Raw genomic sequence first — 22106 nt, forward strand, 5'->3', positions numbered from 1 at the left:
AAAAGAAGAAATAACAGTCACCCTAAAGGCAGATCCTTTCCCCAGCCTCACCTCTGTGAATTCTCGGTGATTTTCCGTGCCGTCTTTCGTCTGTCACCCAGTTGTGCCACTTGATACAGTTACAGTGATAAGCATAAAAGCCGGAATCGTGTTTCTGTTCCATAGGGCCCCTCTTACGTGGATTAGTGAGCTCACTGTTTGACAGGCACTCACATTTCAGAGACTTTATTAAAGTCAGGTCAGGAGAATGCTGTTGTGGGCTACAAACAGAGATGTAGAATATACTGCGTTAATTTGAATCGTTGTTAAAATAGCATTTATGGACAAGAGACAGTCCCTGTAGAATGAGCTGATGTTCCTGTTATGTGCAAGTGCATTAAGGCGACCCAGGAGCATGCGAGCGTGTCCGTGGAGCTCCAGGGCAGAAGACGTGTTGTGGCTCATGGCATGTCCCATGGACGTCTTTTTGGTAATGTGACCTACTCTGTTTAAGTGTGGACTTCAGGAAAACAGGCTGTTTATGTCAATTAGAGTTGTGTAGTGCTTGGTGTCATCACCTTAAGCTGTTGTTGGCATGAGAGTTAGCTGACTTGGAAAACGGTGGAGGTTCATGTGCCTTTGTAGGGGCATGATATTAGGCTATTAGGAATCAACTAAGTTGCTACTTAATGATTTAGTCTAAAAACAGTAACATTCAGTGATGTGAGCCCTTGAGGCTGGCAGGGAGGAAGTGTTTCTGATCACCTCAGTGCCTCATGTCTTCTCTGATCTGCTCCTTGGCAGCTCCTTAGGTGTGTAGACCCCGCCTGTTCTGCCTGTGTCTGGGACAGACATGCGGTCTGGCCGCACATTGTTCCTTGGGCCTGGGGCTCCTGCCCCTGGTAAAGTGGGGCTGGGACAGGGGAAAGATTCCTTTCTCTTACAGTTGAGACTGAATCCTGGATTTAGCACACATTAACATGAGAAGGGTAGGGAGTTATTTTCCAAAATGTTTTTTAAAGTAGTTCAGTCTTAAGAAGGAGAAAAGCACCTCTCTGTTCAGGACCCCTGCTGAGACATACGGCACATCATTTGCATAAGGGAAAGCATAGCTTTAATTTCTAGCGCTGTTCCTTATTTTAGTTTTCCTAGAGAGATTTACAGAGAACTACATGCATAGGGGTATATTAAGTGAAGATGTTCACTTCAAGGTTGTTTATGATGCGGAGTTGTTGTGGATGCCCTACTTGTCTGTCAGTCGGGTCCTGTGTCGGGGGTGAGCGCAAAGTGTGTGCCGTGGGCCCACCACCACAGCCTTGACTGTTGGCGTAAATGCATTTGCTCACCTTCGTTAAGGGCAGGATGGTTTCCCAGCGGTATGTGTGGCATCCCATTGTTAGAGTCTGTGTAAGTTGTACCTTTATGAACATATTTGCATAGAAAGGAGTTGCCTTATGGACAGTTTTTACTTTCTAATTTTTCCCGATTCATTTCCTTTCCTTAAATTAAAAATGTAAAAGCGTGCAATATATATGAATTTTCCTTTTGAAAATCACATCCTGTTCAGGCAGGACCTGCCCTCCCTGTCCCTGGGTATCCCTTTCACATTCTGTCCCCATAGCTTCTATGATGAGTTCATGTATAAACTTCCAGATCTCTCTTTGTGGAGTTTTACAGAGACTTGAGCCCACCAAAAATGTGTAGTAGTCTTTTGTCGATGTTTCATTTTTTTCTATATATGTAATTGCTTTTCTTTTTCCTTTGAAACACTTTCAAACTTAATAGGAAAGTTGCAAATATGATCAAAGTTTTTTTTTTTTTTCCGTGAGCTATTTGAGTCCAAGTTGCCTCTCAGATGCCCCACCACTCCCAAGTATGTTAGCGTGTGTTTCCTCCGGCTGTGATAGAGCTGCCAACATCAGGAGGTTCGTCCACTCCCAAGTATGTTAGCGTGTGTTTCCTCCGGCTGTGATAGAGCTGCCAACATCAGGAGGTTTGTCCACTCCCAAGTATGTTAGCGTGTGTTTCCTCCGGCTGTGATAGAGCTGCCAACATCAGGAGATGAGTATGTCCCTTTTAGCAAATACAGTTTGTAATGTCATGCTGTCAGCACTGGTGTGCTAACCCTGTTCTCTTACTACGCAAATAGTATTTATTATATTCTGATTTGTATTCTACATACATCTCTCTCCTTGTGAAGGAGTCTTTTCTGAGAATTACATTGGCTTTGTTAAAATGGTCCATGGTGACGTCAGTAGGGTTATCCTGGCACGCCTCTCAATCTTTTTTCCCCTCTTTTTTTTTCATTGTGGTAAAATATACTTAAACATAAGTCTTACCATTTCAGCCATTTTATTTATTTATTTATTTGTGTGTGTGAGAGAGAGAGAGAGAGCACAGCAGGGTGAGAGTCAGAGGGGGAAGTGGGACTCCATCCTGGAACTCCGGGATCGTAATGTGAGCCGAAGGCAGATGCTTCACCAGCCTGAGCCCCCCAGGCGCCCCATCATTTCAGCCATTTTTAAGCCTACTTTTTGATGGCACTAAGTATGTTTACAGTGTTGTGCGACCGTCATCTCTGTCTTTGTAAAACATTCTCATCACCTCGAGTAGACACTATGTACCCATTAAGCAATAACTCCCCTTTCTTTTTTTTGTCTCTATGAATTTGCCTAAATTAGATATTTCATGTAAGTAGAATTGTCATTTTGTGTCTGGCATCTCACTCCGCATAATGTTCTCAGGGGTCATCCATGTTGTAGCCTGGGCCAGAACTTCCATTTCTTTTTTCTGGCTGAGTAATACTCCACTGCATGCATAGACCACATTTTGTTTATTCATCTGCAGAAAAAACATGAGTTTTTTTTTCCATCTTTTGAGGTTTTTTTTTTTTTTTTTTTTTTTTTTTTTAAAGATTTTATTTATTTATTTGAGAGAGAGAGAATGAGAGAGAGAGAACACATGAGAGGGGATAGGGTCAGAGGAGGAAGCAGACTCCCCGCCGAGCAGGGAGCCCGATGCGGGACTCGATCCAGGGATTCCAGGATCATGACCTGAGCCGAAGGCAGTCGCTCAACCAACTGAGCCACCCAGGCGCCCTGAGGTTTTTTTTAAGTAGGCTCCAATGCAGGGCCTGAATGCAGGACCCTGAGATCAAGATCTGAGCTGAGATCAAGAATCGGCTGCCTAACTGACTGAGCCATCCAGGAGTCCCTCTTTTGATTATTTTGAAGAAAGCTGCTATGAACATTGTATACAAGTTTGAGTGTCTGTTTTCAGTTTTTGGAGTATATACCCAGGAATAGAATTGCTGAGTCCTGTGTTAATTCTTTAACTTTTTTGAGGAGCCACCAGGCTGTTTTCCATAGTAGCCACAGCATTTTGCGTTCCCACCAGCTTCTCCACATCGTTGCCAACACTTGTTTCGGTTCATCTTTTTGACCATGGCTGTTCTAGTAGGTGTGGAGTGGGTCCCATCCCCCAGCCTTGTCCTTTCCAGTCAGGGGTCATGGCTCTGCGCCTCCTTGTCTCTGGTCGTTTTGTTCCCTTACTCCTTTGATACAGGAGCTTTTAAAATGTTACTGTTCCCTGAAATAAAAATGAAGCACAGTTTACTAAAAATCCACAGGAAATTGCTGATTCAGCTGAAGTGCAAAATAGGCAGAACTAATGAGAACGTTGACTGGACTGTGGAAGACTGTGGAAAAGGCATAAAATGGGAATTGTGGGAAACAATAGGCTGATACTGCTCAAGGTGCCAGAATATTGTCCGGGGAAGGACCCCTTTATTGGCATTCATAAAGTACATTTCTGTGTACCTTTGGGTATTTCTAATGGCCTTTTGTCATACAGTTCTTTATAAGCAATTTCTTTTTACTCTAATTTAGAAGGGACTTCTTACAACATTAAGGAATGAGAAGACATTCTTTTAGAGGTATGTTTTGCATTGGGGAAGAATCAGATGACCTTGTACATTCACCTGGAGTGTGCCCCTGCCGTGTGTGTTAGTTGTGAGGGAAGCGAGGCCTGTGAGCACTTGGGGTGGGGCTGGCCTCAAAGCTGGTGATGAGGGAGGGAGTGGGCATGCGCAGGCGGGGCCGGGGCCTCATTTATGTATGTATGTATGTATGTATGTATGTATGTATGTATTTATTATTTTTTTTTACTGGGGCCTCTTTTAAAAGAGAGTGTGGTATTGTAGACTCGTGGAGGGCCTTAAGAGAAGTCTGAAGCGGGAGAGTTGGTGTGGGTGTGGCAGCTCGAGAGGAGGTGTCCTGAGTCGTGGGGCCAGACTCACCCGTTTGGGAACAGGTCCTGCAGAGCTTTTAAGCAGTGACAGTAATGGGATCTTTGGAAAGGGGAAATTAGGGCATGGATGGAGAGGAGAGAGCAGTGGCAGAGTCAGGCAACGGTGGTCACTGGGGCAGGTAGGGTGCGTGGAGCCCGCTGGGGTTGGGGGCTGAGTGACAAGTGTATGTCTGGCACTTGGCAGATATTAGACATTTCTTTGTGACTTATGTACTAAATACATTGAGCAGTGATAATAGCCGATGTTTATTATGTGTTGCCTACTGTTTCAAGCATTCTGCAGCCTCCTTGGCTCTCTGAGCTGGGTTTTGTGTAGTTGTACCCATTTTAGTAAAGAGGGGAGCAGGACAGTGAGCTTGAACGGGGCCAGGCCTGCTGTGGGATGTGTGAGTGGAGCCGCAGGGCTCATGGGGGGCTGCGCAGGGACGTTGCTGGTGCACTTTTTCTTTTTGATACAGATTTCATCTGTATTTTAGAACTAGTTTTTCATTAGGATTTTATGAAGAATTTAAGTTTCCACCATATGCAAAGTAGACAACTTACAATTCCATGATCATTGTCAAGATTTTGCCACATGGTTCCTATCTCCTTTCCTTCCTTTTCTGCCTCTTCCTTTTTGTTGTTGTTCAGGTATCTTAAAGCATACCATAGGTGTCATGAAATTTTTACCTCTCAACTCTGAGTGTGTATCTTTAAAAATGGAGATATCTGGGGTGCCTAGGTGGCTCAGTCAGTTCAGCGTCCAACTGTTGATCTCAGCTCAGGTCTTGATCTCAGCTGAGGTCATGAGTTCAAGCTCCACATTGGGCTCCACACTGGGCATGGAGCCTACTTAAAAAAAAATGCAGACATTTTACATAACTATGAAGTTGTTTTCACACACAACAAAACTTGAAGTAATTGCTCGGTATCATCTGTTTTAAAATTTCCTTCCAGTTTTGTCAAAATGTCATTTTATAGTTGGTTTGTTCAAATCAGGATCCTAACAGAATCCACACTTTGCATTTGGTTGTTATGTTTGATATCTGGAACAGTCCCGTGTCTCTCCCCCCCCCCCCCCCGCCCCAATCCATTGTGATGAAACTGTGTCACTGGTCTTGCAGGATGTCCCACATTGTGGATTTCTGTTACTGAATTTTTTAGGGCAAATGTATTTATGAGCCGTGTTGCCCATTTTGCTTTTTATCTTTGATAACCTAAGGTTTAACAAATGATATGTTGAGTGATTCCCCCTGTGATAGTTTCATATTATGAGAAATTTGGTTGAAATTGAGAAGAGCTAGATCTTTGGAGTGGAACTGGATTCCTCTGGTTTTATAGGGTGACTCTTGGTGTGCTGAGTCACTGTGCTAGAGGCTGGCATCGCTGGTGGACAGGCCTGCATGTGCCTGGGCCTTTGTGAGGTGCACAGCTGACTGGTGCACCCTTGTGGTCCCGTTGGCTCCTCTGTGCCCTTCTGCCAGTGAGGCATCCTGATTTCTAGTGGACTCCATGAATTTTCATCTTGATTTACTCCAAATTAAATGAGGGGAGATGGAGTAGATGTTTTCCAGTTTCACAGATTGTGAGTCTCCACAGTGTCATTTTGAGTTGTGTACCCTCCGAGCACCTAATGGCACCAGGTGCACCCAGACCCACCACCAGTCAGCTGCTTAGCCACGTAGAGCACCCCTGCACTGCTGCATAGCGTGGGAGCTGTCAGCGTGGTAATCAGGCAGAAGGTCCCAGTGGAAGGCAGGTGTCACCTTTGCAGGTCTGGAAACTTGGTTTTGTAAGTAAACCAAATTGTGGTGATCGCACTGTCCAAATTCATAAGAGACTGATGTATAAACTGGAAAATCAGCCTCTTTATTTGTGGAAAGAAATATGTGTAAATGTCTTCACTGCGTGCAAAGTCAGACTAAAAGGCAGTACTTTGTGACCCCCGTTCCCTGGATTACGCCCCCGGAACAGATACCTGCTGTAACCCAGCACTTGGCCAGTGACATCTCAGGAGCTTGTTCTGGTCGTGGCTGGTTTTCTTGTCCTCCACAGACCTGAAGGGATCCAGATAGCGTGCTTAACTCCTGGAACCTTAGGGTGCTGGGCGCCGTAGACCCGGGGTTCAGAGTGGGAGAGGCCCATGCGTTCCCCACGGGTGTCCATGGCACCAGCTCCATTTCGCAGCATCCTGCATCTTCTCTGGAAATCGAGTGCCACAGGGCTCTAACCTCTGCTTCGGGGCCCAGGCCCAGAGCTGTGTTTGCTGTGACCCTGGAAGGGACTCAGAGGAGAAGGGCCCTGTTGGGGTTGCGGTGCTGCTTCGCACGCTGCCCTGAAATGTAGTGCCTCGAAGCAGCGGTGAGGGCTTGTTATCCCTCGTGAGTCTGGGGCAGACTGGGCAGCGGTGGACAGCTTTTTCCTGGTCCATGAGCCTGGGGCCTCAGCTGGAAGACTTGGACACTGGGGGTGGCGTGTCATCTGAAAGCTCATGCACATGCACTTCCGGCGGTCGGTCCTGGGTATGTGTGCCGCTGGCGGGATGCCCACAGGTGGCCACAGGTATGTGACCTGGCCTCAGACAACATGCAGCTCACTTGAGCCACGGTCTCAGCTCCAGGCTGTCACAAAGGCCCATCTCGTTAAAGGTGAGGGAGCACAGCCCACCTCTCATGGAGGAATGTCAGTATCACCTGTTAGAGAGGTGTGTAGTGTGGTGTGCAATCAATTTGGCTATCTGGAAAACCACAGTAGCCAAGAGAGTTCTAGATCAAGGCAGTGGAAGCATGTAGCGCCTTTGGTTTTCTCCTTTGCGGAGAGGCCAGTTAAGGGTTAAGCAGCAGATGGAAAAGGAATCTGTTCTGATATTTCACAGTCCCTTAAATGTAATTTCTGGGGCGACTTTGGATATTAATTGTATTTTCCAAATTTAGGAACTAACTCCTTTTGCTGCCAAAGGGAAAAAACAAAAAGACAAAAGAGGGAAAAGGAAATCTATCAGATATTGAAAGCATTCATTCTTTTTCTTCCCACCCTTTTGATAATTAGCTAGTGAAATTGGTATGTGGAAACCAGTTGAAAATTAGGGGGTGGGCAGATAGCGCTCTACATCTCTCAAGTTTCCTGAACAGAAGAATCATCCCATCTTTGGGAACCCGTTTGGTGTTGAAAGCGTTTGGTGTTGTGCTGGCCCTAAAGCAGTTCTTGAGGAGAAGATGTGGTCTCTGGTCCAGATCTTGGGCAGAGATCTAAAGCAGAGAGGAGTAAATGGCAGGTTGGAATTGGCATTTCTCTTGACTGTGGCCAGAACTGCATCTCCACCCTTAGGGAGAGAAGGCCCTCTTTGCCTGCCTGCCTGTCGGATGCTTCAAATGGCCTCCAGTGGTGGAGTCAGAAAGCTTGTGAGTGGGGTGCTCTTTGTTGGAGGAGAAGCGCCTTTCTTTCCACAGTCTCCTAGTTGTGGAATGGAAAAGCAAGGCCACCTGTGGGATCACAAAGATGAGTCCAGCAAGCATGTCCTTACTGTGAAGATGCATGTTTAGAGAGGTTTTTTTCCCTTCCTTTTTCTTAGTATCTTGCCATTGTTGGGTATCTTCGCAGCTCTGGTAGATAATATGTGAGAGCTGGCGCCACCCCCCCAGCCTCCCCCCCCAACACCAGGGTAGGGTGCTTTGAGGCTGCACTGAGGAGGTGGCAGTTGCATGGGAGGACGTGGACTTCATCCCTCCTCCCTGCATAGCACGGCAGCTCTTGTACCTGGTTCCACGGCTGGCAGCCATGCTGGTCAGCGTCTCTCAGATTCGTTCTGAAATGGCTTTGACTCCTTTCAGACTTAAGAGGTGTGTGTGTGTGTGGCAGTTAAAGAGTTAACCTTCTCAACAGCTGTGCTTGAAATAGGAGTTCTGAATATCGTGGATGCATGGATGCAGAGTGGCTTGAGCCTTGAGGAGGGAGGGAGCTTATCTGTGAGAGGGCTGCGGCTCTCAGTGGGAGGGGCCTTGGAAATGCTCAGTGCCACCAGGGCCAGGAGAGCTGCTTTCAGGCCCAAGATCAGACCAGAGCGTTGGCTCCCCGTACACACAGCAGGGTTTGAGGTCTGTGTACCAGGTGGTTTCGACGTTGGCTTTCGTATTTGTGTGGGTGACCTCTGTGTTAGGGAACCGACTGCCGTGAAGTGTTTGTGCACATGTGCTTCGCCCTCTGGCCTGGCCTGTGTGCTCCAGCCTTGGGGCTGGTCGGTCGTCATCACCTGTGGGACTGCCCAGTGGACCCCCACAGCACTTTATTTATTTTTTTAGAGATTTTATTTATTTATTTGACAGAGAGAGACACAGCGAGAGAGGGAACACGAGCAGGGGGAGTGGGAGAGGGAGAAGCAGGCTTCCCGCCGAGCAGGGAGCCCGATGCGGGGCTCGATCCCAGGACCCCGGGACCATGACCTGAGCTGAAGGCAGACGCTTAATGACTGAGCCACCCAGGCGCCCCCCACAGCACTTTAAAGGTTTGAGTATTTGGAAGCAATTTTAAATTTCTGTTGACTTTAAGGGTTTCACCTTTACTCTCATAAATAAGGATACTTTTTGTGGTTAGATCTTTATTGTTGAGAATAGAGGCTTTCCTTCAGATCATTTGTATTGCGTTTGGTAGTTAAAGTGAATTTGTGAGAAGACACTCATCTCCAAAGTAGTTTGCACAGTTGCATCTTTGTGAAGAAAGCCAGATTAACAATTGGGCTTTAGTAATTGAGGTCTCCTGAAAGAACAGCTTTCTGGAAAAGTGAGCCAAAGAGCTCGGAGATAGATGATTCTCTTTTCTCCCTCCTAAGCTTTCCTTTCAGACTGCTCTGTGCTCTTGTGGTCCCACCTGAGTAAATGGGCCTGATCCAGGTGGGAGGGTGCCTGCCCAGCTCTCACTGTCTGGGCTTAACCCCTACCTCCTGCTGCCGTGCAGAGACGTGGTACAGGAGTAATGGACGCTTAGGAGGGGTTTGCCCAGAATTATCATTATTGTGGCCCCTAGCTTGTCCCCGTGATGGTGCACACTATTCGTCTGACCTGTGGAGAGGTACCTGGCCATGGATGAGGTGGGCCGAGCCTGCGCTGGTGCTGGGGGCTTGGCCCTCGTCCAGACCTCCAGGGTTCACAGGCTGCCATGGAGCAGTGGAGGCTCGCATGGCCTTGGGCACGCTCCTGACCTTGTGCCCCAGGCTCTTCACCTGTGTGGGAAGGCGCCAGGCCTCTCAGGTGCTGATGAGGAGGTTCACGGGGCGGGTGGGGGTGGACGTGGACAGTTAGATACGCATCACGTGTCGTAGTAATGAAGGTTCTACACAAAATCTTACCCTTCATAAGGGATCATTTTTTTTAAAAAGTATCTGAAATCAAATATAGTAAAATTGAAGTTAACTGTATTATGATGAATTACTTTTGATGTGGTCATTTCATGTCCACTGACAAAGGAGAAACACCCCCTGTGTATGTAAAGCAGTGCCTTTCTGAGTGGCAGAGCAGAGGTCCTTGTCTGTCCTGAGAAGAAAATGCATTCAGTTTAACGTGTCACAGAGGTGTGCCCTTTATTTTACCTACAGATTGTGTTAAGTTGTAAATGATTGGTACGGGTTTATTTTATGATTACATTAAAACAATTTTTTAAAAAAGATGTTATTTATTTGAGAGAGGGAGAGAGCGCACCAGTGGGGGGGGAGTGGGGGAGGGGCAGAGGCAGAGGGAGATGCAGACTCCCCGATGAGCAGGGAGCCCAACGTGGGCCTTGATCCGATCCCAGGACCCTGAGATCATGACCGGAGCTGAAGGCAGACGCTTCAGCGACTGAGCCCCCCAGGCGTCCCTATGATTGCATTGAAAGGGAGGGACATACCACATACAGTGATGGTGCTGTACAGACTTGGAAAAGATTGTTTTCTTTTAATCATGAAGAAAACCTAGCTGAAACCTAGATTGTATCCACACATATCCCCATGTGGGGTAAAAATGCCAGGGCCGTCTTCTGTCCTATATTGCTAAGAGGAGGCTGTGACATGACTAGAACCAACACGGGCACTTGCCAGGGCTCACCTGAAGAATAGATGCTACTTTTGTGGTCTTTACATCTTGGCATTTCCCCTTCCCCCAGGCCTCTTGTTCTTGTTGACTTAAAAAATTAATTTAATTCGTTAAATTGGTGAGGGTATCTGAAGGCCCTGGAATAAGACTTTGTAATGTCTTTGGGTTTTTTCTCCATATTTTATTTTCTTCTGTGTTCTGTTCTCTTATTGAAGAAGTTGTTTCATTAATAATTCTTTTTTTCTTAGGAATAGGATTTCAAAGGGCAGAGAATACTGCCTTTTAAAAATGTCAGCGAAATAAATAAATAACAATATTTTAAAAAACGGGGCCCCTGGGTGGCTCAGTCAGTTAAGTGTCCTGCTGTTGATTTCAGCTCAGGTCATGATCTCAGGGTTGTGCGATTGAGCCCTGCACTGGGCTCTGTGCTGAGCATGGAGCCTGCTTTTAAGATTCTCTCTCCCTCTCCCTCTGCCCCTGCAGCCCCCACCACTCATGCTCTCTCTCTCTCTCTCTCTCTCTCTCTCTCAAAAAAAAAAAAAAGTCAACATTGCCACTTCAGAATTATAGAAACCTAGACTCCTTCTGTCTCTTGCTGACTCTCATGGACTCAGTTCAGGGTTGCTAAATTCAGCAAAGAAAAAATACAGGATGCCCAGGTACATTTGAAGTTCAGGTAAACATGCTTACACTAAAAACATGATTTGTCATATATCTGGACTTCAGATGTAACCGGACATCCGTAGCTTGGGCAGCTTGCAGTGACGGTTGCCCTGGTTGCTGGATGTGCACTTGGCCTAGTAAGTCCAGCATAGGGTCAGGTTCTGCTTCACCCCCTGGGACACATTTTTCCCCTAGATTTTTGTGTGTATCGTAATCTACCAACTTGCATTTAAGGAAAAAATTTCACAGTCTAGACAGTTTTCCTTTTTTCTCCATCCACATCCGTGCTTCAGTGTATTGGGTGGACGTTCAAAAGAGCAGAATATCATTTTCTGGAAGGTCAGATCTAACTCCAGCACATCAAGTGCATGCCAGGTGGACTCCATTATTCTGTTCTGCTTTTCCGGGAAGATTTGCTCTGTTGCTGCTGTTGTTTATAATCCATTCTGATCATATACTGGATAGATTTTGTACAACAAAAATTATACACATTTACCGCAGGCGTTTCGGCCTGTGACCATCACAGCTCTGTTCTAATTGGGAATTTATTATAATGTGAGCCTGGATGGGCAAGTGAAGGAACTGTTAGCGCTAGCAGTTCTGAGGCCCAGACCCTAGCTCCCGTTTCACTGCAGGTCCCCAGGCAGCCTTGCGGAGGCGAAGGATGGGGCATAGAAGAGGGTTCAGGGCCAGACCCCACCCCGGGGGTCTTCTCCTCTTCCTCCATGCTCCCCTTTCTTTCCTCCCCTGCCCTGTGCCATCATCAATGGTCACTTAATGAGCGAGGAGGATGCTGGGTTTTAAAAGTAAGACGTACAAATCAGGCAGAGATGTTGATGTTTTGTCCTTAGCTCTTAGGCTTGTCCACGGCCTGGCATGTTGGTTAGTGCTTGTCAGAAGATGCCTGAATGCAATCGAATAGATCCAGAACAAAATAGTGGATAATTCTGGCATTATTTGAAAGTGTGTTACATAATGATCTTAAAACAGAGTTTTTTGGGAGAAGAAGTCATGAAACTTAATTTCATGGCAGGGACATGTGGCTGACAGTGGGGATAGGAGACAGGTAGTTTGTAGGTGCATTCGTGAGTGTTCTGGGGAGGCCTGCTGTGCTGTGCTGGTCCTGGGTACGTCTCGGGGATAGTGAGAGCCCAGGGGTCTGGAGGTGTTTTTTCTTAGTAGGCCTCTGATATAGGAGGCTTGGTGTCCTTGGTGTGGGACATTGGCTTCAAGGCCAAGTGACACTCTTAAAAGCTATTTAGGACCCCCGAGGGCTCTTGTTTATGTGGGGTCTATCTGCTGGTATTTACCAAAAAAGAAATTAGAACTGAGTCTTAAAAAACCCCATACTTTCTTAAAAATAACAAAAGTAAACATGTAACATGTTGTTTACATGTTAAGGTAAATAATTTCTATGAAGAATAACTATTTTCTAAAACAACCACCTCAGAAAAGTGGCAGTGCTCTGCATTGCTCTGTCTCTTCCATGTGTGGCTTCTGACTGAAGGGATGTGTTGTTTGGTTGCAGTACATGAAGACGATCTGGACTCACATAGACATGTGTATTTTGAGCCTTTTTGATAATTCCAGATGTTTTGCTTGGTGCAGTGTGCCAGAACCTGACAGGGCAAAGCAGCACCGATGGCCTTCCTTCCCTGTGAGGGTTAAGCCCACGTCTGCCTTGCATCCTAACGCACCTTCTGCCATGTGTGGTGTTAAAGATTAGGTACTGCTCATTTGGGAAACACTGGCTCACTAAGTTCGGGAGGTCTTCCAAATGTTGGCACATTTCATTATCCAATATCAAAAAACCATATTCTCGTAATAACATTTCCTCTGTCATCAAAAGTATATTTAAGTGTTGGGCAGCTGTCAAGCTCATGGAGGCAGACACACATTTACCAAAATTCTCATTTCCGCTCAGAAGCCAGAATTTTACATTGGCAGCACATACCGTTGGTTTTCTTTGAGGTCACGGGCTCACTGTGTTTATTTTGAGAAAATGTTTGGCAGATGCCCAGTCTTTGTAGCCGTAGATCTTGCCAGTTCTTCCAAATGCAGGTGCCCAGTGAGTGACACAGCCCAGCCGCTGCCCCGGGCCTTTCCTGAGTGGTCAGTAGCCCTGGATTGCTGCTTGCTTGCCTTTCTGCCGCTGCCTTCATGAGAAGGCCTATGGGGAGATGGCTAATCTCACTGCTTCACCAAGGGCATTCTCAGGTGAAGTTGGCTTTACCTCCCTGAGTGCGTAGCATCGAAGAATTCAATCACTTAGAAGTTTCATTTGGTGCCACCATCTTGACTCCTGCTAAGGTGCCCAAGGAAGCACAGTGAAACAGGCAGGTGGGGTCCTAGTAATGAAGATAGCTTTGACCTCTTGGACCCATGGAAGGGTCTTGGGACCCCAGAGAACTATTTGAGAGTGGGTGCAAGCTAGAGGTGGTTGGGATGCAGCTGTGAGGGGCTGGGAGATGGGGCAAGGCCTGAGCACTCTGGGCCTGGCCCTTAATTGCCTGTGGGAGGTCAGGCGGGCACGGGGGTAAGATGCTGTGGCCCTCTGCCCACCTTGCTGAGATGTATGGCCAAGACCAGACCCTGGGTCAGGTCAGGCGCTGCTGATAAGCTTAGAGGGCAGGCAGATAATGGGGGCAGGTGAGGCAGGCCAGGGCAGGAGAGGGTTTTCCCGGCTCCACGTGCAGGGGTATCAAAGGCTTAGCCCCGTGGGGGGTCCAGGGGCCCATCCTTGAGCTCTGCCATGTTGCCACAGCTTCTCGTTTCTCCACACTCTGTAAACCCAGATTCTTTGTAAACTCTCCTACTTTTAATTTTTTTTTAAGATTTATTTATTTCGGAGAGAGAATGCGCGCGGGGGGAGGGGAAGCAGACTCCCTGCTGAGCGCGGAGCCAGCCCAGCTCCATCTCCTGACCCCAGGGCTCAGTTTCTGGACCTGGAGATCATGACCTGAACCGAAACCAAGAGCTGGATGCTCAACCAGCTGAGCCACCAGGCGCCCCTAAACTCTCTTACTTTTAAACGTTGATAGTTGATTAAAGATGGAAACTTGTGTAGGGAAGCTCTGTGAAGCTGTCTCAGTAGTGGTTCCTTGGTGACCTCAGATCTGCATCCGCCCAGCACCCAGGCTGTGTTTGTGCCCAGGTGTAGCCATCTGGAGCTGGAGATGGACAAAAAGCTTCTACTCAGCTGGTGGGGAAATCTCAGGGCTGGAGATACGACGGTGGACAACTGTGCGATTCGGCACCTGATGCTCTAGGAGTCTTGAGAGTCTTGAATTTTCCTCGCTCCCCCCTGGAACTGGTCCCGTCTTCCAGGAGCCTCAGTTCTCTTGGTGGGGAATGGTAAAGAGGAACCCACGTCTGTGCATGGTGTGCTGGTTGCTGCTGGGACAGAAGGGGGTCCGCCTTTGAAAGGGGATTCACTTTGACAACCACCAGAGCTTCAGCTGTGCATGCTGGGGTCAGCTTCCTTCCTCCCTACCATGTTCTTAGATCTAAAGCCAGTATCCCCACCTGACTCATCCTGCTGTTAGACTCAGGCCACCCACCCACCCACCTTGTACTGTCAGGATTTCCATAGCCTCCCCCCGAGCTGGAGAGTGGCAGGACTTGAAGTCTGTGCAGAAGTTCTGCTTGGTTCTGCTGTTGCCAGTACAGGATTTTGTTACTGGTTTGGGCTTTCCATCTTCAACCCTCTCTTGGTTGGTGTTGATTTTGTAGGTTTTTAGCCCTTTTGAAATGGTGATGAAGACCACGTTCCTTCTTGCTAGTACGCATAGACTCAGTGCACTGAATTTGTGAGGGTTTTCTTCTTTCCACTCTGGTCGTGGGCTGAGCTCACGTGGGCTCAGCCTCTGGGCCTTTGGACTTCTAGATGTGCACACTAGCAGTACCCTGCTCTGCTCTCACTCATCCTCCTTTATTCATGCAGCAGATCCTGGCTGTGCATCTCGGTTGTTGCAGAGAATCCACCCAGGCGTATAGCCGTGCGGGAAACAGACATGGAAGTGGACCCAGTGGCCTTTCTTACTGGGTCCTCTTAGAAAGGCCCCAGTAATTGTTACCACATGCTCATCGGTTCCTTCTGCATGCCGCTCATTGCCGACACATTGGGGCAGAGAACAGGACAGGCCTCTCCTGTGGAACCCAGAGTTTGCGTGTTGGTGGGGCGGACAGACAGGCTGGGTGGTGTGTCTGAGGGTTGGGGGCACCAAGGGGGCAACAAGGCAGGGTCCAGGAGAGGCTGTCTGATAAGGTGATTGGCCTGTTGAGAGGCTGCAGGGTGCAGGGGCTGGAGGCTGGGGTCAAAGTGTGGAAGGGGGAGCAGAGGCTGGGCTCTGTGGCTTTCTGCCGACAGTGAACACTTGTTTCTCCTTGGTGAGCTGGGAAGACCCTGGGGTTTGAGGAGGGACGCATCCAAGTCTGATGCCTGCAAGGAAGTATTCCCCATCTTCTGGGAGGAAGTGTCTCTGAGCCCCTGGATTTTTCCTTGGTGCCTGGCACTGTGAATTCTGGCTTGCTGTGGCAGGAGTGGCTAAGAGAGGGCTTACAGAAGGGGGTCCGCGTTTGAAAGGGGATTCACTTTGACAACCACCAGTGGGGCCACACGTGATGCTCTAGGGAAAGGTGGGAGGGCCGCAGGAGGAGCTGGGCCATGCTCGTGCCCTCTCTTGTCCTATGTACCTGGGGAGATGAAGTCAGGTCCGTTTAGGAGCTGCAGGTGGGAGCATTCTGGAAGCACTGAGGAAGGAGGGGCTTCATGGACCGGAGGCTGCTCTGCGACCTTGAGGTGGCTTGGTGGTCCAGGGCGACAGGGTAGGGCACTGTCACTGCTCTTGGACCCCACACTTGGCGTCAGTGAAATCAGCAGGGAGATGATTCTGTAGGTTCTGTAGGAATGTTCTGGGAATGTGTTGTGGTGTCTTTTGGAGAATGCATTCGAGATGTTAGACAGGTGTTATGGGAGTTGTGCCCTTAGATTCTGAAACTCTTAAGTGGGGAGCCTGGAGGGTCTGTGTCTCCCCCCTTTTCCTTCTCCATGGACTCATGGTGATGGCTGCCGCTGCCCCTGGAGGGACCCAGTCAGGAATGTTTTGTGTGTTTACATTCACTTCTCCAGCCAGACTCTAAGCCTCCAAAAGGCAAGAAGCTTTAAAAAGCGATCCAAGAGACCTTTCGTAATTCATGCCTCCATGTAGTAGAGCAAATATTTAATGATTCACGTTTTTATTGAATTTTCTTGGTTTATCCCTTTTTGCAATTTTTGGTAGGTTGTTAGACATTTGAAATACTTAGATGAATTCTTGTCAGCAGCAGAATGCACTTTGATATAATTTGTAGCATTCCTATAACAACCAAAACATTTGAGATTTCTAATTATGTAAGTAATGCATGAATACATTCTTATTATTAAAAAACTATCTCCAAAAATACAGATAAGATAGAAGTTTTCTCAGGCTGGTTTCTGAATGTCATTCCTCCTCCTGGAGGTGACTGTTACCTGCCGGCTTGAATATCCCCTAGCTGTCCATTCATCTGATAGTGAGTTTTTATCTGGATCCAGATACAACGTCCATCTAGAGAAATCATGGCGGAGAATTGCTTAGTCTGCCTGCCGGTGAATCGAGGCTGATGGCTGTTTCTTCTTTAGCAGGCAGTTCCGGCGAAGGGGGAGACGAAGCAGGATTGCTGCGTGAAAACAGAGCTGCTGAGGGAAGGTAAGGGTGCAGTTTGCTCCTGCAGGAGAAGTGGCCAGAAGACCTGTCGCTCCGGCATCTCCTCACCCGTCCCCGGCTCCTGACTTGTTTGCTCTCACCTGGGTTGCTGTATGGCTTCCCGTCTCCCATTCCCAGATGGACACAATGGCACACACGTAAGATCTGCTAGAGAAGGGAACCTTTACCAAAAAGAGAAAAGCAAACACCTGGTAGATCCTTGTCTTAAGTGCACCCAGAAAACTCAGAGTGAGAAGGGCCACGTGGATGTTTATGGCAGCTTTGTTCTTATCACTCAAAGCCGAAGCCACGACCTGTGGCGCATACGGTGGGCGGCTCTCAGCAAACCAGGAGGAGGAACAGCTTCACTCTCACAGCAACACAGGTGATACTGAGCCTGTTTTGCTAAGTGAAGGGGGCCGGACCCATAGGCCATGTGCTTTGTGACTCCGTTTGTATGACATTTTGGGCAAGGTAAAACCAGAGGCTGGGAAAACAGCGTATTTGCCAGGAGGTGCAGGGAGGCTGGAGAGGGCAAGCCCTGTGAGGAGCTGTGGTGAGAGGCACTCTACTCTGTTGGTTAGGGCTGTGGAGCACACCGTGACAGGTGAGTCCCACTGTGTCACACAAGCCACGTGGGGGCTGCTGAGAAGTTCGTTTTGGAGAGCCGCATCGCGACTGGACCCCATGAGGCTGATGGCTTGGGACTGGTGCAGACACTGGGTTTCGCTTGGCTGTGTCTGTCAGGGGAGATGGGCGAGCAGCCCCGCACCGCCGCGTGGCCGCTGGAGCTGAGTGGATGAGCAACATATCATTCCGTCATCCTCCCAGCTGCCCATGAGGTTAGCGCAGGAGGAACCTGCCCGAGATCATGGCACTGTCCTCCTCACTGACGTTGGGCGCTGCTGCAAGCACTTCGGGTGTTCTGGCTGCATGCCAGCCCAGTGATGTGTGGTTCTGTCTCTCTTCTAAGGAGGGGGAGCTGAGACAGGGTGCACTGCTGGGTTCGGGTCACCCAGGCTGTCAGACTGGCAGCTAGGCCCCTGCTCGCGTGCAGGTAGCACTGGCCGTGGCCACTACTACCACGTGCACGTCAGCAAGAGAGATGAGGACTGTGCTCTGATGGGCAGAGAGCTGGGCCCGTCTCACCAGGCCCTGCAGGTCGGCCCTGTGTGTCTTGTGGGTGTCAGCCTCTGAGTGCCCCGGATGCAACGCTGCGCGGCCTGGTGGAAGAGTGGCCTGCTGAGGGCCGCCTTGCAGTCCATGCTGGTGGCTGCTCGTCTGTGCCTGTCCCGAGCCGTAGCGGGGCCACCCAGCATGCATTGCTGCAGCCCTGTCTGCTTCCCAGGCGGTCCAGGAGCTGCTGTGATACCTTTTCACACCCACATAGCCACCTTCTCCCGTGACCACCATGTACACATCCAGGGGCCACTGTGGGTGAAGGTGGAACCGGGCACCCCAGCGGTCCAGGCCGTAGGGCAGGGCTGTCCTTGTAAGTGCATGACTTGGTGCATAAACACATGTTTGTAATAGAAATACTTCCGATTCTAGTAGAATTCTTGGGACTCTGGGAGCAGGCTGGGTCTAAAGACTGGGCAGTGCCTGCTTTGCTTCCTAGGACTATTTCTAAACCCTCCTCTCTCCCTGTTGAGAATCCTGCTCTCTGGAGGGACCCCAGCTCAGGTCTGACCCAGCCAGGCACTTTCCTGGTGGACTGCAGGGCCTCTGGGTACTTCATCCAGCCTGCCAGCTCCCTTGTACTGTGCCCCCTGGCCAGCTGTGGGACTTGCCACGTCCCAGAGCTGCCCCCACGCTGGTCTACCCACACCTTTGCTCTTGGGAAGAAGACCTGCCTCAGGGTTTCTTTCTGGTGCTGTGCTTCCCTCCACTGCTTGAGGGATTCTCTTCCATGGGCACCCATGGTCTCCAGCTCTTCTTCCTTCCCCGCCTCCTCCCTGCCGGCCCCCCCCCCCCCCCCCCGGGCCTTTCCTAATAGAAGTTGTGGATAAATAATGCCAGGTGCCCATTTTCCTCTCTCCTACACTGCCCCTGAACCAAGGCCCTGACTCCTCCTTTTGAGGAACCGTTAGACTGCACAGTTTACACTCCCACCAGCAATGTGGGAGGGGTCCGTTGTCTCCACTTCCTGCCAAACTTGTTATATCACCTGCCGTTTTCATGATGGCCGTCCTGGTGGTACAAAGTGGTGTCCCGTTGTGGTTTTGATGTGCATTTTCCAGACGATTAGTGATGCTGAACATCTTTTCATGTGCATATTAGCCCTTTGTATCTTTTTGGAGACGTGTCAGTTTGGATCCTTTGCCTGTTTTTTAAATTGGTTATTGATTTTTATTGTTGAATTGTCAGAGTTCTTGATGTATTCTAGATACAAGTTCCTTATCAGATATGTGGCTTGCAAATATTTTCTCCCATTCTGTGGCTTGTCTTTTCACTTATTTGACAGCATCCTTTGAAGCACAGAAGTTTCTGTTTTTTTTTTAAGATTTATTTGAGAGAGAGAGCGCGTGCTTACGTGCACGAGCCGGGGGAGGGGCAGAGGCAGAGGGAGAAGCAGACTCCCCAATGAACTGGGAGCCCGATGTGGGACTCGATCCCAGGACCCCCCAAGATCATGACCTGAGCCGAAGGCAGACGCTTCACCGACTGAGCCCCCCAGGCGCCCTGTATGTTTAGGCTTGTAAGAAACTGCCAAACTGTTATCCGAAGCCATGGCACCATTTGACATCAACGCCATTGTGTATGGCAGTGACATCCTGTCCTCGTCCAAGTTTTTTATTTTTTATTTTTTTAAAGGTATTTATTGAGAGAGAGAGAGAATGATAGAGAGAGAGCATGAGAGGGAGGAGGGTCAGAGGGAGAAGCAGACTCCCTGCTGAGCAGGGAGCCCGATGCGGGACTGGAGCCCGACGCGGGACTCGATCCCAGGACTCCAGGATCATGACTTGAGCCGAAGGCAGTCGCTTAACCAACTGAGCCACCCAGGTGCCCCCGAGTTTTTAATTACACCCATCAATGGGTGTCATGTGGGATCTCTGTGCTGGTTAGACTTGCTGTTTAAATTTTGAGGAGTTTTTAATCTTGATGAAGTCCAATTTATCACTTTTCCTTTTAGGGATTGTGCTTTGGTGTCAAGGATAATACGCCTTGCCTAGCCCTAGATCTTGAAGATTTTTTCGTTTTTTTTTTTTCCTCGAAGTTTCATAGTTTTACATTTTACATTTATGTTTTTTCTCCATTTTGAGTTAATTTTTATAGGTTCATTTCTATAATCAGTCTTTCAAAACTCAGTCATTGGTTCCCGTAGTTTGTAGATTACTTTGGATTTTCTACCCAGGATCACATCAGTTACAAATAAATTTTGCTGCTTCTTTCTGACCTGAATGCCCTTTGTTACTTTTTCTTGCTTGCTTGATTGCTCTGGCCAGAACCTTCAGAATAATGGGTATCAGTAGCAATGGTAGACAGCCACCGTTCGGGCCTCTGAGAGGAAGAGTACCGTTCCCTTCTTTACCCAGCCTCTCACAGCAAGCTGACTCCACGTGGTGGGCTTTCCCACGTCCGGCATGCCTCCGGCTCTCTGTGACACCTGCTGGGCAGCCTGCAAGTCAACTCAGTTTTGACCCCACAGGTTAGGGGCTCGGTCCCACCAGACTCCCCCCACTTCAGACGCCAGCCCCAAGTAGAGGGTCCCCAGGGTGCACACAACTTGCTGCACAAGGAACTGGCTATGAATTGGAGGTTCCCACAACCCCTTCCTCGAGTTCGTAGAACTCTGGGAAACATGTATGCGCTGTCACTGGTTTGTTATAAAGGGCATGAGTCAGGAAGAGCCCAGTGGAAGTGATGCATAGGGCCGGGTGTGGGGGGGAAGGTCACGGAGCTTCTGTGCCCTCTCTGGGTGTACCATCCTCCCCACGTGGGTGTGTTCACCCACCTGGAAGCTCTCTGAACCCCACAGTTTAGGGATTTCTGTGGCGGCGTCATCACGTAGGCGTGATGGATTATTAATTCAGTCTGCAGCCCCTCTCCCCTCTCTGGAGGCTGGGGGTAGGGCTGAAAGTGCCAAGCTTCTGACTGTGGCTTCGTCTTTTCTGGTGACCAGCCCCATCCAGAGTCACCTCAGGAGCTGTCAGGAGCCACGGGCAGAGACCAGATATCTGTATCTTGTTACATCACACTATGTAATCACATTTATCTTTCCTTGTTTCTGTTATAACTTACGCTTTTGATGTGTAACAAAATTTCCCTGTTTCTAGGCCACAGATCTGTTTTCTACATTTTCCCTTGTTAACTTTTAAGTTTTTCAGACTACCTAGGACAAGTATTTCCCAGACTCAGATGTGTGGATTAGCCTCCAGAGGTCTCGGTGAGGCCCAGATGTGTGGAACCCAGCTTCAGAGACTCAGAACCAGTAGGTCCAGGCGTGGCCTGGGAAATCTGCCTTCTAGCCAGCAGTCCGTGCCCTGCTGCCTTGGGCTGCTGTCCTGGACCCCGCTCTGCCTACTGGACACCCCAGCCCCCTTGTGGTGGTGCTGTGGGGAGGCCTGTTGCATCCTTCTCTGATTCAGGGATTCTGTCTTCCTGTGCCTTTATTCTTCTTTTTCATGATTTACTTTGCTGTTTGGGAAAATCTGTCCCTCTACGTTTTAGAACAAAGTGGTGGAGTTTCTCATAGACTGATGGAATTTTGATTGGGTATCACTGAACTTACGGATTAAATTAGAGGCAGCTTGACACTTCATACTTTTGTCATCCCGTTTAAGACCATGTTTTCATTTAAAATCTTTTTCTCCACAGAGGCCTTGAGTAATCTTGTCTAAAATTTTGTATTCTTTAGAGTTTTCCCTCTTTTGCAAATAGTATTTTTTCCCCTCTCATATTTTCAGGTTAATGCCAGTGCAGGAAAATGCCCTTGAGTTTTGTAGCTTGAGTTTGAAGTCAGCAGTCTCCCTGAATTCTTATGTTTTAATTGCTGATTGATTGCATTTTTAAAGTAAATGATGGTTTTGGTGCAGAGGCCAGAGTTCTTCCCTTTGTCTCCAGTGCCTCTCATTTCTGTGTTCCCTCTTGTGCCAGCCGGTGCATCTGTTTTTGTGTGAGATGTTTGGGGCATTTCTGATCTCACATTGAATTCTCTTTCTTTCTTTTTTAAGATTTTATTTATATATTTATTTGAGAGAGAGAGAGAGCGCGCGCGCGGGAGAGAGAGAGTGCATGCATCTGCGTGCGAGCAGGGGGAGGGGCTGAGGGAGAGAGAGAAACTTAAGCAGACTCCACACTGAGCGATCCCAGGACCCTGAGATCATGACCTGAGCCAAAACCAAGAGTTAGACACTGTAACCCACTGAACCGTCCAGGTGCCCTGAAA

General features: G+C 48.6%; 1 protein-coding gene across 2 annotated transcripts in view; it reads left to right on the forward strand.

Annotated features, from left to right (window-relative positions):
• Positions 1-4370: 4370 nt before the first annotated feature.
• EHMT1 (euchromatic histone lysine methyltransferase 1) overlaps positions 4371-22106 on the forward strand; it is an 89153-nt gene continuing 71417 nt past the window's right edge. For both annotated transcript variants that reach the window (XM_021691101.1, XM_044920743.1), the window contains exons 1-2: positions 4371-4406; positions 16654-16720. The gene's annotated coding sequence lies outside the window, so the exon portion shown is untranslated. The remainder of the gene's footprint in view (positions 4407-16653; positions 16721-22106) is intronic.

The sequence above is a fragment of the Neomonachus schauinslandi genome, chromosome 13 (genome assembly GCF_002201575.2).
Source record: "Neomonachus schauinslandi chromosome 13, ASM220157v2, whole genome shotgun sequence".
Classification (NCBI taxonomy): domain Eukaryota; kingdom Metazoa; phylum Chordata; class Mammalia; order Carnivora; family Phocidae; genus Neomonachus; species Neomonachus schauinslandi.